The sequence below is a fragment of the Ranitomeya variabilis genome, chromosome 4 (genome assembly GCF_051348905.1).
Source record: "Ranitomeya variabilis isolate aRanVar5 chromosome 4, aRanVar5.hap1, whole genome shotgun sequence".
In the NCBI taxonomy this organism is placed as follows: domain Eukaryota; kingdom Metazoa; phylum Chordata; class Amphibia; order Anura; family Dendrobatidae; genus Ranitomeya; species Ranitomeya variabilis.
In genome coordinates this window covers 454,102,954-454,118,651 of record NC_135235.1, presented here as the reverse complement: position 1 = coordinate 454,118,651, position 15,698 = coordinate 454,102,954, and the positions used below count along the sequence as shown (strand labels likewise).

General features: G+C 40.3%; 1 protein-coding gene across 2 annotated transcripts in view; it reads right to left on the bottom strand.

Moving 5' to 3' along the window:
* DLGAP4 (DLG associated protein 4) overlaps positions 1 to 14,952 on the bottom strand; it is a 266,332-nt gene extending 251,380 nt beyond the window's left edge. The window contains exon 1 of one of the 2 annotated variants that reach the window (XM_077251584.1): positions 14,624 to 14,952. The gene's annotated coding sequence lies outside the window, so the exon portion shown is untranslated. The remainder of the gene's footprint in view (positions 1 to 14,623) is intronic. The other variant, XM_077251585.1, reaches the window with a different exon arrangement.
* Positions 14,953 to 15,698: the final 746 nt, after the last annotated feature.

The window sequence follows — 15,698 nt, the reverse complement described above, 5'->3', positions numbered from 1 at the left end:
TGCGTGTGGGAAAACCACTTTAAGTTTTCTTTTTTTTTAACACATGATTATTACGGTGAGAGTAAATAAAATACATATATTTCATACCTGATGCTAACAGTTATAGCATCTACATATTGAGCCCATGTTGAACATGTGGTTACATTTTTCCATCTTTGCTCAGGTACGATACTGTCTGCCAGAATTATAAGGAAGGTAAAATGTATTTCTCTCATGGGACAACCCCTGTAACTTTGCATTTCTGAAGCAACCTTTTACAAATGAGAGGGCACTGTGACAAAAACAATACTGAGCCTCCTGTTACTTACAGTTTGTTTCTCTACTCTGCCCTCCTACAGACATGTCAATGTTCTTAAGATGTGTTGGGTTACACAATCTTTATATATTAGCCAGAGCGAAAAACATATACAAAAAAAAATCACTTTTTTTCATCACTTAATAGGAATTGTGTAATGATTTAATTCTCCTGTGGCAGCGCCATAGGGAAAATGACCACTTGCTGCCAAGTTCTCCAGCAGATCACAACCAGTTGCTTTTGATTTCAACCTGTCATCAGCATATCATTAGGGAAACCAAAAACTGAGGTCTTGTCCAAAGCTATCATCCCCTTAAAACAGCTCTGACTTTTGTGTCATAAAAGACAAGATTATTTGTGACATAAAAGATATCACAGCAGCAAGCTACGTTCTTGTGCTACCACTTGCCAAACTGATGCAGAATACACATTTTCAATAAAAAGAAAATCATGGGGTATAGTGTCTTATAAGGCCTACCAGATGCTCTAGATATTATTGTAGACCTTTAGAGATGGTGCTTTTATACACTTCTCCACATTGCTACATCAGGAAGGTAAAGTTGTGGAATTATTGAAATCACAGGATGGATGTTAATGATATGCAAACGCTGAAAAAATGGAAAGAAAATTTTCAATACATCCTGATGTATTCAACATCTAGTATGTGCACCATGTGCCGAAATACAAGCACTTACACACCTTGGCAGCTATCAATGAGGCTATTAATGGTTGTTTGAGGAATGTTCTGCCTTGCTGAACATGGGTTGACATACCATTGGTGCAACCTGTGCAGCCATACACGGGCCCAAGAGGTAAGGGGGCCACTACCACTTTCAAAGCAGGTGGAATTGTACATTATGATGAATTATTGGGCTGCAAAGGGCCCATATATTGTTCTTGCACAAGGACCCTCTTTCTGTCTGTGCCTGCCAGTGTTGCTGGATGCACTTGACCATGCAAATCATCAAGATCTGCTGCTGTCAGCTTCCTTTGCAATTTGCGAAAAACACATAGGCAGATGAGCTCAATAGGAGACAAGACTGAAGACAATGCAAGTTATAGCACATTTAGGCCACACAGACTGCTCACAATAGCACGAGCAACATGTGGCCTGGTGTTAACTTGTTGAAAAATGGCTCCTGGGACACTTTGGAGAAATGGTCATAAGACTAGTTCCACTGCCTAATCAATGTAACACTGAGTTATTTAGTATACCTGTAATGAAAACTACAGAGGTTCTGGTGCTATACATTATGCGGGACATCCCTTTGAGCCTTAATTGTGCCATTCAACGCTCTGGTTTCTCACACAAGGCATGTTAGTGTATGTATGTCTGCCAAAGGTACTCATACTCGAAAATTAATAAATTAAAAAGTTTTGAAACTTTTCTTTCCAATGTTCATTATTTGCATATATTTAATTTGTCTTTCAGCTTTCTGATTTCCAAAATTCCACACATTTTCCTTCTTGTTCTGACAATTTCAGTGTTGAGGAGTGTATATCCTTATGCTATAAAGAGGCAACATTCTCTGCAAGGCTGTAATTTAATACGTCAAATTACTCACATGTGCCTGGTTGTGTTCATTGTCAGCAACGAAATCCATAAAATTACTTATTGACAACGAGATGTAATGAATAACTGACCTTATACATATTTAATGAACTCCTGATGGAAAAGTTACAATTTTGCCAAGTACACTTGGCTAAGACTATCAGAACTCAAAATAAAGGAGTTTTCCAGGCTCTCCCGAAATCTTATATCTCACTGGCCAGTTGGTTAAGAATGGGCATATACCCAACAGATGCATGAAGTGAGGCACCATGAGCAGACATCACACATTTCTTGTGGTTGAGTTATCCAATCATTCTGGAATAAGATCCAAGAACACATTTATCCAGTTGTGTGCTTTTTAATTTTCTTTGGGGTCTTCCAGGGTTGGGTGGATCCTAGAAGCTACCATTGTGATTGGGGGACAAGAAGAATATTATACATGAACTCCACTATGGAAAACAATTTTTCAGATGTGCAATGCTTAAAAAAATCTTAAAAAACTTTCCTATTTACAATTGACTGGTAGGAAGTAATTATCCAAGAAGCCTTAGCTGAGTATTCCCATCTAATTCAATTATAGCATATCCTATGGAAAAAATTGGATTGGTTCAATATATAACTTTTGAATGTGCAATTATCTTGAGAATGTGGGTCTTCCAACATCTGTCTTTGGGTTGCTGTTAATAGAGACATGGCCAAGAATTAGCGACTCTCCATTCACTTCTATTGGAGTTCTGACAATAGCTGCACAAGCAGAATATCAACTACAATACGCAATAAATCCTGGTTATAAAATATTATGCAAATCCAAAATCTATTCCTTGCTAGTTTATTAACTGACAAGTGTAAATCATTTCATCAATAGACTGAAGATGACCTTGTTTTGAGGAGAGATGTGCAAGCACGGACATCAACTTTCATAGGAACCTATTATTGAATGATCGAATGCATAACTATAAGCAGTTGCACCTTGGACAAAGATTTTAATGAGGCCTTACCACATTGGAGAATAGTAGTATCATAAAGAAAATATGGTTGGAAAGCCTTGGTACAGATTTGGCATGAGGGTTCAAAAGCTTCAAGAGATACCAATGTGCATGGTTACCTTTTGTGAGGCAGTGACCGGTGTTATATGCGAGGGTCGCTAGGTATCCCCCAGGATGCGCTTAAGAAGTGTATTGAGGCCACGGGACTGCATTGCAGTCACAGGTATAGCTGTAGTTGCACTGCAGAATAAAAGCAAGTGTGGTCTTGGACAAGCTATTTGCCCAAGGCAGATTTAAGAAAACCTTGCATGGGCTTTTATTTTTGGAGCGAACTACAGGATGGTAGTGGAGCAGTTTGCTCCCTCCAGGCCGGGTCTTACAAGTGGCCCATGGCCACAGATTCCATTTAAAAATCCTGCAGTAAAGGGTTTGAGTGTGTCAGCGTTTGTTTTGCAAGCAGCAGAGAAGGTGGCTCTGCAACATCCGACTTGTGTGAGGTAACACAGAGCCAAGAGAAGTGAACGCCTGGCACCCCTCAGCGTGACACGGTGGTGCAGTCACCCACAGCTTCGGTCTCGGATACGGACTGTTTTGACTCCCTGGCTGAGAACCGTAGGATACCGTGTGCTTTTCATTTTGTGTGAGTTTTTGGACATTAAACACCTTTGCTTTGAACCTTCCTGGGTCACTGCCTCATTGCTGCATGGTGTGGACACCGCTGCCCTACACTTTCCATTAACCCCACTGCCATAACCTATTTATAACATTTGTTGGACTCCCAAGGCTAGAACCCTTGTAACAAATCTTATTGATTTAATATTTCTATTTGAAAACCTTTTTAAAGAGTTAAAACCATGGATTTTAACACCAAGATTTATTTTATTTATGCTCCTAGTGAGAATCACACTTGAACTAGGATTTATTTTCACACAGATGACGTCTGACTAATGGGAAGCAATGTGAAAAATGTGGACATCTATATGCCTGATATCATCCTCCGTTAGACACAAAATAACAGGCAACAAATCTAACACTAAGAGAAAGATGCTCATTCTGAGCAGTAGTGTTAGATTCCTGCTGACAACCACATCGCCACTGTAAAAATTCCCTTGTATTTCTACATTATGCAAAATTCTTTACTTGTACCTAAATCAGCGCTGACAGTTTCTGCTTCCTGACCCTAGTATGTGGAAATGAAGCGTGCCTTAGTTATCAGGGGGGTTTCAGCACCTCGGACAGGTTGTGAAAGTGGTAAAAGCTGCTATTAGGTGGGAAGTACTACAACAGAAAGATCCATTGATCCTAGTATGCAAACGAGAGGTCATCCAAATAGGAACCCACATTTTTACTTAGTTATATGTCTTCTGAAATGTGTTTTACCTATAAGGAGGTTGATCAGGGGGAACTAATATTAGAGGACCCACGGCCAGAAAATGCCTTACTCTGGTCAATAACTAACAATAAATAATGAAATACAAGTATTATCTGCTGAATATATAATACAGTATAATGCTTCCTGTTATCAGCCATTTTAGGCTTCAAAAAGAAGGAAAATATTGTTCACCAACAGGATTTATGATAAGAAACCCAAAAAATGTTTCCCTCGAAAACATTAATATACAGAATGTGTGAATCATAGCAGCTCGTCTATGAAACAGACTGTTACAGCCTCTGAACATTTAGCTTTAAAAATACTTCCATTATATTCAGCGTGAAATCCATCTATTAAACAGGTCCTTCCCGTCCACATTACAGCAGAATATTCATATCCGTAAATGACACTATAAAGCGATGAACACTAACAGTGATTACCACAATATTTTTTGATGAGTGGAACTGTTATCCATTTATATAGATACAGTTCTGTACATTATCACAATGGATGGGTATAGTTAAGGTTCCTTCATGGAAAAAATCTGCTTGCAGTCTGCTCCTCTTACATATATCACTGTGCTGTGGAAACAGGCGTCAGATAAAATAAATGTAATTGTCTAATAGCATTTTATAGGGCTCAGTACGGAGCCAGGATTAGCTCCTAAAATTCCAGTATTTATTTAAAAAAATAAAAAAACTATGAATCCACAGTGCAAAGCAACGCGTTTCGAATACACACCGGCGTTCTTTGTCTTTAAGGAGTAACCATTGTTTTTCATAAATCAAAATTACATGTGAAAATAAGAAACGTTGTCATATATCTTATCAGAGAAATCAGTTTCTTTCTCCATCAGGACTGATCACTCTTCTTCAAACTTCTCAATTCGTTGGTAAAACCTGTCTTCAGTGAATGCAGACTTTCCTATTACTGAGATAGGTGATGCCGGATGGTACTAAAAGTTCTCTGGAGAACTGTAACTGTAGTTTCTGAAGAATGTCTGTGTCTGCCTCTAGCTCCTCCTCCCTCCATAGAAGTTTAAAAGCACTAACTGGCATCTCCTGTCTCAGTTATGGGAGAGATTGTCTTCACTGAATACAGATTTTACCCAAGTATTAACAGTGGAAGATCAGCCCAGGCATTGAGAGAAACAGATTTCTCTGATAAGATACAGTACAATGTTGATTAATATATGAAATAAAAATTAAAATGTTGGTTACTCTTTAATTGAGTTGTCCAGACTTAGGCTGCAAGTCTGTACTCACTCTATGTAACTGCACTGCAAACTGTGAGGATTCTCTAGTGACGGCATCGGGAGTAGCGAGCACATGACCGGAAGTATACATGCGGTCATGAGCTGGCTTCATTCAGTGCAAGTGTATTGAACGAGGTTGGACAAGTCTAGTCGGAATGTGGCTGGAAGTATGCAGATCGCATATTTGTGGACACATAGCCGTCCACTCCAGGCGCTGGCACCGAAGGATCCTCACAATGCGTGCCATGTGAGAATTTGCAAGTAGTCACATAGAGTGTCTACAGAATTGTAGCCTAAGGCCGGACAACCCCTTTCAGCAATTGGACTGAGAAATACTGTAAGGAAAAGCCTGTATAACGCCACTACAAATCCAAGTCATAAAACTGAATATTAATATAGTTTACACCTTTTCTAAATCTATACTACACTAAAAATAATTTCCAAAGCATAGGTTAAAACTTAGTAAACTTAGACCTGTACTTTTATTAGCTATATCCTAATGTAGTGTAATATGTAATGTAATACTGTGTAATAATACTGATTCCCTATCACTGCATTTTACATCCATCAGCAAAATGCAGATGTTAAAGGTGTCCAGATAACTGACTGCTGTGTAGCAGCCACTATTCTACTTATAGGCTGACAAGGGACCCCATAAGGAACTAGAGACCCCCTAGTACTCTGCTATATTATATGACTATTTCTGTTGCTCAAGGGGAGCAATTTGAGATTAATATTTCAGCTAGGTTCATACTTGTGTTATATTTTTTTATAGTTTTTAACCAAAGAAACCAGCAATGAAGGGACTCTATTAATTTTTATGGGAGTCAAAATGATGTCAACGTGCAACTTTTTGTATTTTTATTTTCATTGAGGGCAATAGGGTCTCACGCTCAGACTGTTTAGCGCTAGTGTGGATTGTGGTCCCACTGTGCTGTGGACCAAGGAGAGCCTGGAGGGACGTGACTAAGTGCCTCCCCAAAAATGACCCCGGATGCACGACAACTGACGATGCCACAATCCGAGGTGCCCCTAGGTGTCACTCCGCAGCTATGCAGGTAGATGCATGCTTCACTAGATGACAGTAGAATGGAGGGAAAACTGCAGCACTTGCCAGAGCAGACCTGCAGCGCTGCAGCGAGGCCACCACCAGGTGGCAACAGGGTAGTCAAACAAGCCGAGTCTAAACTAGGAGAGTAACGTAGTACAAAGGGGAAAATCAACTCAGAGTCAGAGACGCACCAGAGGATCAATACCAGACTGAAGCAGAAGTACCAGGAGCAAAAGACAGAGACAGGTCAGGGACAAAGCCGAGTCCAGTACCAGAGAATCCAAATACAAATGGAAAACACTGAGTCGGAACGGGGGAAGGGGAATGAACAGACACGGGAACAGTCAGGAATCACAGCAGGACAAATCAGGATATAACCAGTCAGCTACTCACGCCGTAGGCAGAAGCTATAACTGACACCACCTGCAAGATGCAGCAGAGATAAATAGCAAACCTGAGACCAGATTGAGGCTGAGAAAAGTTAACCCCTGACATGATCAGACTGGGAAAAGGGGAGACAGGACTCAAAATCCAGTCTGGATCATGACACTAGGCAGGCGTGACCAGGTGCTACACCAGGACTGACCTTGGTCACATGGCAGCTGACCATCAACGAGATATTAATTTGCTAGCGGACACGACTGATACACAGTTAAGCATGTGTACGACCCAGTTCAGACTGGATGGGCAGGAACAGCTTCAAGTTTAACTGGGTCTCTGGCAAGTGGGTACTGGACCTCAAGTGCGAACAGACAGGGAAGCGCAGATGCAGATTTACATAGAACAGACTGGGTCAGGTAAGAATAAGTACACACAGGACAGACAAGACCAACTTCACACAAAACCAATACAAGGACAGGTACACACAGGACAGCCAGAGCCAGATTCACATACGGTACTTACAATGAAGTAGGAAGAGTACACACAAACCACTAATGTTGCACAGAAGCAACAGATTAGAGATAGATACAGGTTAAGACACTGCAGGTTTTAGAGATAAGTACAGATTCAGACACAGGGAATTTAGGAAAAGATCCAGACTTAGATGCAAACATGTTTAGGGATTGGTCCTAATTCAGACAAGGACAGACACAGGTTCAGGGTTTAGGCCTGGGTATTCAGCCCCCAGGGAGGCAGAAACAGGAAAGATCAGATACAGGTGCAGATTCAGGGTTCAGATATTAAGTTCCCAAATTGGCAGGAGCAGGAAAGAACCTGGCAACTCAGCAGCTGCATAAGCACACTGAAAAATAATGTTACTAAGGTACCTCCCAACAGGTGTAGGTGCCTTAAGTACAAAGTGCCTCTCGCAATAGGCTGAGGATGCATTAGAAATTAGTGCACTGTCTATTTGAGAATTAACACATTAGTCCCAATATTAGATTATTGTATACTACTGCCAATAAAATATAGCCTCACGATTCGAGACTAGAATCTTCTCAGATTTAAAGAATAGATATATGCTTTATAATAAAATATTTTATTTTATTCAGCAAGATATTAAAAAGAGATACTTTATAAAAAAAAAAACAGAAAGAGCCTGCATGAACATTCACAATGCGGAATCATAAATATATCATAGTATAGAGAACCATATTGAATCTGCAATCAAAAACAATCACAATCATAAACCGTAGATCCGGTTCTGAATCTCTTAATCAGTAAAAATTAGAATGAGGTATTAATCCATATAAAGTGAATAGTGCAGCTGCATACATCCTCAGTTTGCCTGAGACATTCAGTCTGATAGTCTCAATAATAATGTTTATCTAATTTCAATAACCTTGGACAAAAAATAATCCACCTGTAAGAAGCTCAGTGCGATATATTAAACAAGATGTCAAATGATTTTTGTTGAAGAAATATATAGAAAGCGGTAAACTCAACTTACTTAGAGAAAGTGCATCAAGTTCACATGTGAAATGACCCTGACAGCCCAGTTTCGCTAGTGCTTTTTACTCATGGAAAAAAGCACTGATGCTTAGTAGCTCTTGAAGGGAATGTGCCATCAGGATTTCACCCATCAAACTATTTATATGTGCATGCAGTTCTGTCAAGTCCAGTGATACTTTTGCATGGTCAGTCCATTCCTCCATTATTGAGAAATCAGTAAATGAGGTTGTAGATTGAAAGCCTCTGGCACTCCAGCTCTGTTCCTGTCCCAGCTCTGCCTCCTATTTGACTGATAGCCTCTATTCAGTGTGACTTTGGGCAAATAAGTCATCAGTCGAGAAGGAAGACGTGGCGCAGGGCTTGGTATAGAGCTGGAGTGACAGAGTCTTCAGATCTGCAGCCTCATTTGCATATCACTTAAAATACTAATTTCACATTAACGGAGGAACAGACTGGCCATTGCTGGAGTTGTCTGTGAAAATATTACAAATAATTTGAGGTGTAAGATCCTTTTGACAGTTTCCCTTTAATCATTTGCTACAAATTACTTACAGGTTATTACTATAGGACAAGAAGTAAGAAAAATAGATTTTTTGTTGTTCGCGTGGGTCTGAATAACAGGTATACAGACAAATGCTGTTGCAAAAACTTTAAAAGTGCAGCATAGAAAAAAAATTTGCTAACTAGTGAAATATATTTGTGGGTAGATCTTTGAGATAGTTGGAGGCAGGCACGTTTTTGTTGACACTCAGCCTATAATACCGATAGAGAATGCTCAAATCTTTCTCACTGCCACCTGAAATGGCTGATAACAGGAAACAACAGACCATAATTAACTGCTCAACAAGCGGCCATAGCAAAGTTATTTTCCTCTTCCGAATCTAGCGCATCTAGAAAGTGCATAACAGCTTCCAACATGACCCATTTTCAGGGTGTTCTTTGGTCGTACCCCCTGCATCCTATTTTCCTACACTGCTGTAATAATGTAAAGGGTTTTTTTTGTAGTTTAAGCAATTAAGCCAGTACAGGAAAATAATTAAAAGGGTGAGGGTCTACTTATATAATGTCCCAGTGGGAAATGAATCATGGTAGAAGATCAAGTACAATCACTCAGGCTTCATTGTGTATGGACATGCAAAGAAATTCCCAAAATGCACCGCACGCCAGTGATAATGCGCCCAGCACGCTTCATACACATATAAACCCCCTGGCGGTACAATGTGGAGCATTATGTTACATCCATATAGGACAATTGAACTTTGAGAATTTACTTTAAAACCCGCTCAATCCCATTTGCAATAGTTAGGTGCTCTCTCCTGAGCTTCGGTGCTACTGGAATATAGGACTGCCTGTTCTCAATGAGATTTCCATAATGTATATTTGTAAATGTGGCTATTTCTCCATTAAATGATGTCTCATACCCGGTCATCCATAAAGCTGTTTCCTCCTACAGTCTCCTGACTCATGTCATGGACTTTAACCCCTCAAGAATTACACAGTGGAGTACATGTACTCATCTACTACAAGGGTTAAATCTATCTATCTAGCGCAATTTACATCAGAATGGTTTTCCAGATTGTTTTAAGATTCTGAGCATCCGGATGACCTTGTAATGTCCTTGTCATGCTGGCATGGTAGTGCATGAATCTTTCTGCCCCCAGACCGTCAGGATGAGTTTCATGTCTGTGACCCTGAGACGTGAAGGAATACTCCAGCACATCCAATATGCTTCTCCCATGCACTATATGGCAACGCAGGGGTTAAGAGGTGAGCCCTCGTAGCATTAATAATCTGCAAAGAGTAATTTCTCCCTAAACTGCAGCCTGAAAGACTTGACATAGAAGAGATGTCTGTGTGTTTGTGCCTTCAACATAGAGAAAGATCAGATCATGGAGGCTTCACATGGAAATGAATATTAATGGGAAACACTGTACATATCGCTTTATGTAAGATCATTAACCCCTTATATCCTGCACGTGGAAAATCTCTGTTACGGCTCATTTAAAGGGAAATGAAAATAAAACAAAACAACAAGTATTAACCTTAGGGCCGAAGTTTGAAAACCACCAATATTATAAGGATCATACAGAAAAGATGAAATATATTCGCAGAGAGACACCAGAGGCACTGATACATAAATCTGGATAACAAAGAGTGGTGTATGGGAAGGAGACGGAACAAAAAGCCACATAGGGCAGAGATAGCGATCATCTTATACTACATGAAAGTCAACAACGAAATCTCAATTTCGTACAACAAAGTAGTGAAATATTCTTAATATGAGTAAGAAAGGGAATTTGCCATAGACTGCAGATTAATTCCTACGAAATCCAAATAATAACGGGAAATTTAGGTGCCATAATTTGTCTACTATAAGAGACTGAGCAGTAGGGAAGGACCAAACAGAGACAGACATTTTAAAAAAAAATAAATAGATGAGAACACATACATACACATAACCAAAAGAAATATATATATATTACACATAATAGAACATATATATATATGATACAAATATATAATATAAATATATACTTGTTACACAAAGTAAAACATATGTACATATATAATACTAATATATATAACATATAATAGAATATATATACATATATAAAACAAATATAAATGTAATATAAATAAATATATATTACACAAAATAGAACATATATACACATATGTGAGCACACAGATATATGCATGCACGCACATAAACATACCTGCTTGTGCATTCATTCACAGGTAAATAGAGACATACACATTTTATATAGGTATACACAACGTGTACAATATATGTAGATCCTCACACATAAGTAAATAGACACATCCATACATAGCTGTATATTTATACCCATACACGGCTGACTGGGCACACATATATTCATAGACATACAGACGACATCGAGATCAATGCAATGTCATGAACTCTTGGGAGAGCCTATGGAATATTAAAAGCAAATCTATTCAGTTTCTTGTATTTTATAAACTGTTGCTATGAATCACCTAAACAGTAAGACATATACATGGCTGCCTATCCATGATGTCCTGCAAGGATGATGATGATGGTTATGATGATGATGACGCGGTGCCTATAAGGATGGAAAGTTGAATACGGTAAAGTGATGCTGGAGTGAAAGGTTGCGATGGTAAGAGAGAAGGAGACAGATGTAGGGGCTTCAGGATGTGAGAGGAGGGGGCAGCAGATGATAGTGAGCAGGATTAACCTGAGGGAACACAAAACTGCACAGTGCAGATTACACTGGGGAGCAGAGATGGAGCACAGGAGGAGATTGTGCGAGAGGGAGGGGAGGCTGAAATTGTAGAGCTGGGGGGGAAGACAGTAGACAGACATTAGGAGAGGGTTGCAAAAGAGCACTAGGGGTGGAGATATGGAAGAAAATGTAAACAGTCAGGATACCAAGCGTCCTCTCGCTGCAGGAATTACTAGCCATGATGGTTTATGTCAAGACCATTCTTGCAAAGTTGTGTTGTTGTCATGAAGAAGACAACTGAATTTCCCAAAATTGTCAGATTGGGTTAGAAAATGTATTCCAGCGTATTACACCGATCATTCTCACACATAGGAAACTGTCAACATGGCAATTTGCAAGATGGTGTCCTTCAGGCAGACTTTCAATAACAAGTAATCTTATCTTTTCCGTCTCTTATTACAATGTCCTATTGTTAGTAGCCATACTATTCTTTATATCAACACCAGGGTTGCCAACTGTCCAGAAATTCCAAAGACAGTCCATAAAACATAAAGCGCTTTTTTGCCCTGTTCATAAATTTTTTTTAAGGTGTCTGTGATTTTTTTTGAAGCTGAAGAAACGTATACAGATTATTTTGACAGTAACTATCATCATTTTGCAGTTTACGGTGAATGCAGCTGGTGTCTTCATATCAGAATTATGGGCTGTAGGCATGTATCACTCATAAAGGTTTTCCAATGTGTCCATAAAAAATATTCTCTGTCTGTGATTTTTTACTTAACTGTCCAGAAAAAAATAAAAAGTCGAGTTGGCAACCCTGGTCCACACTCTGTGTTCTACTTCAATAGCTATAAAATATTAGAAAATATACTCTTAAAAGATTCCTTGGTTTCCATTCATTACAATTATTTACTCCAGGATTACTAGTGCTACCCCTGGATCATATACTTCAGTTAGGGAATCCCTGAGCTGACATTTTTGGTACCACAATATGGTGTGCTACACGTATAACTGCTTCATTCTATACATAGAGTACTGATCTGATTCCTGGAACCAGGTCACTAATTGACGTACAGTATGTACTACAGGGTGGTAGCACATATAGTGTTGAGATATATCGCAAAAGTGTATAAAATATTGAAGACCCCTGTAGAGGTGATCTATTGAGACCTCTTGGATCTAATGAGTAAATATGTAAAATAATTGTATAGAGCAAATATAATAGAAGCATAAAAGAAGAGCACACTAAATAACATTCCTTTACACAATCGGTAGGGTTCGCAGGCCTAGACACCTGGGACCACAGACTTCCTACATACTTAATCTTCTCTGGAAGCATTTGTTCCCAGAAGACCACTACAGTAGGTCCCGTAGGCATAGACACCTGGAACCACAGACTTTCTACACCTCAATCTTCTCTGGAAGCATTTTTTCCAGAAAAACACTACACTAGGCTCCGTAGATATAGACACCTGGGACAACAGACTTTCTACACCTCAATCTTCTTTGGAAGCATTTTTTTCAGATGACCACTACAGTAGGGTTTGGAGACTTTCTACACATCAATTGTTTTTCGGAGTGTTTCTTTCCAGAAGACCACTACAGTAGGGTCCGAAGGCGTAGATATCTGGGACAACAGACTTTCTACACCTCAGTCTTCTTTGGAAGCATTTTTTTTTCAGACGACCACTACAGTAGGGTCTGGAGGCATAGATATCTGGGACCAAAGACTTTCTACACATCAATTGTTTTTCGGAGTGTTTCTTTCCAGAAGACCACTACCATTTGACACCTTTCTCATGAATTGTCAGCTGCTAACAATCAAAACTAAATATTTAGTAGAAGATACGCACAAAGCCACAGGAACAACATGAAGGCCAGCATTAATGAAGAATATCAGAATTGTGAGCAAATGACGATGATAGCCTGGAATACATATTAGGCTTGGGAGATAAACACTTCAAGGGATTAGACAGCAATGAAAGTCAGCATGAAAGAGAGGCAAGACGGAGCGGTGAAGAGAATGCAATGAGATATGGAGCAGAAGATGAGGGATATGGGGAAATCAAGTGTGAGACAGCGAAGGAAGTAGGAGAACAGAAGTAGAATATCAGAATGAGAAAAGTGAGAGATCACAGTGCAAAGAGGAAATGAGGCTGCAGTAAACACTGAAAGGAGCTGAGATTTAACCCTCTGCTGCTTACGCCTCACCCCACACCTGGCTGATACCCAGGAACTGATGCATTATTGCATTATATGAAGATACAAGTATATGAAGATACAATTTCAAGGCTATGATTCAGCCTCTCTTTCAACATGGTTGGGGTATTAGTCCTGATGCAGGTGGGATGCTAGGGGTGTGGTTAGGTAGCCATGATGTCAACATGCAGGAAGCCCTGCTTGGCATCAGCAGTGACATCACAGGATGTGACAAGCGGAGGTAAATACTGCTCACTATTCTGTTTCGAGGTAAACACAGATAAGGAAAACTAAAGACTATGTGAACATATATAGGTAGTTCTGATGAGTCTTACAGGCCACCAACATCCTAAATCAGTGCAACCATATACAACGTATCCTATAAGCACATCCCTGGCTGTATCTTAAGGCAAGGATGAGGCGTTACAAGGTCTGGGCATGACCAATAAGAAAACCAATAAAAATATCCCCATGGGGCTTTTGCTAAAAGAGAAAAACACACTGAAGAACAGTGGGCAGCCTGTGTATAAGCAATGTTGTGGGTAAATCATAACCCCCTACAAACCCCTAACTGGAAAAGGCCCTGCAATGTATCACAGAGTCTGCACTCAACGTTAGGGTGACGAATGTATCATTAACGCAACCAATGCAAATACAAGCAGCACTATGGGATTGGAGAGGTTAACACTGCCCTCCACCCTGTGTTTTCTCCAAATCCCACTCTGGCCACTATTGCTGCATCCACTGTCAATATGGGAGCCAATGTGTAGCCCCCCATGATGATAAATGTCAGTCCATACATAAGTCTTACCTGTTCTCCAGTGTGCAATATTCAACACGGTTCCTCTCACCCTCTCCAGTCTTTCTTCTTCTATGTCTTCAGGTGAAAACCGGCTGCATCCCCCCCTTCCTAGTCGCCACCACCACCACCTCCTTCTCTCTACCTCTCCTCCCCCTCTCCTCCTTCTGCAGCGTTACAGAGGTCTCTCTTTCACTCCTTTCACCTCCTCCAGCCCACTCCAGTATAATCTGTTAGGGTGTCCCCCTCTTTCTCCCCCCACCCCCTATATCCCACTCTGGCTGATGATGGAGAGCAGAGATGCTGTGACTGTGGCTGGTGCTGATGCAGGGTCTATGTGCTCTGCCTCCCCTCAGAGGAGAATGAGAGAGGAGGGGGGAGGAGTGGAAGAGCAGGGCTGGAATCCTGCGGGGATGGGGATCTAGGACACAGGATCTGGAGCTGTCTGTACACAAGTATCCAGCATGCACTAACTTCTGGTGTGCACATCCACGTACATATCAGCACATTCCTCAACAGATTTAGTCAAGAGTTTAGAGGTTATATACTTATTTATTGATTCAATTGATATTCTGAACATAAATACTCTTAATGCCCCCCCAAAACAGGAAGATATAGGCACATTACCAAAAAGATGAGGATAGAGAAATAAAGTTCTACTATGGCGGATGTAATCTACCTACATTTTTTATTTTGTAACTTAGCATTTATTACTGTATATCTGAGCACTGACCCTATGTATAAAGGATGCAGGATACAATCAGTGGCGTAATTAGAGTCCGATGAGCCCCAGTGCAAAATTTGGACCTGGACTCCCCCCTGCCAACCTGGGCTCCCCCTCTCCCACATGTTATTTACATATACAGGCCATTGTAACGTTCTAAATCCTATAAAGACATACATGTACCCCCTCTCTACCATAATGTTGTAATATCCCCCTTCCTGTACTAATATCTCCCATCCCGGGCCCCTTCCTGGTATATACTCCATTCTGAGCCCCTTCCTGGTATATATGTCCCCCATCCAGGTCCCCTTCCTGGTATACATGTTCTCCATTCTGAGCCCCTTCCTGGTATATGTCCCCCAT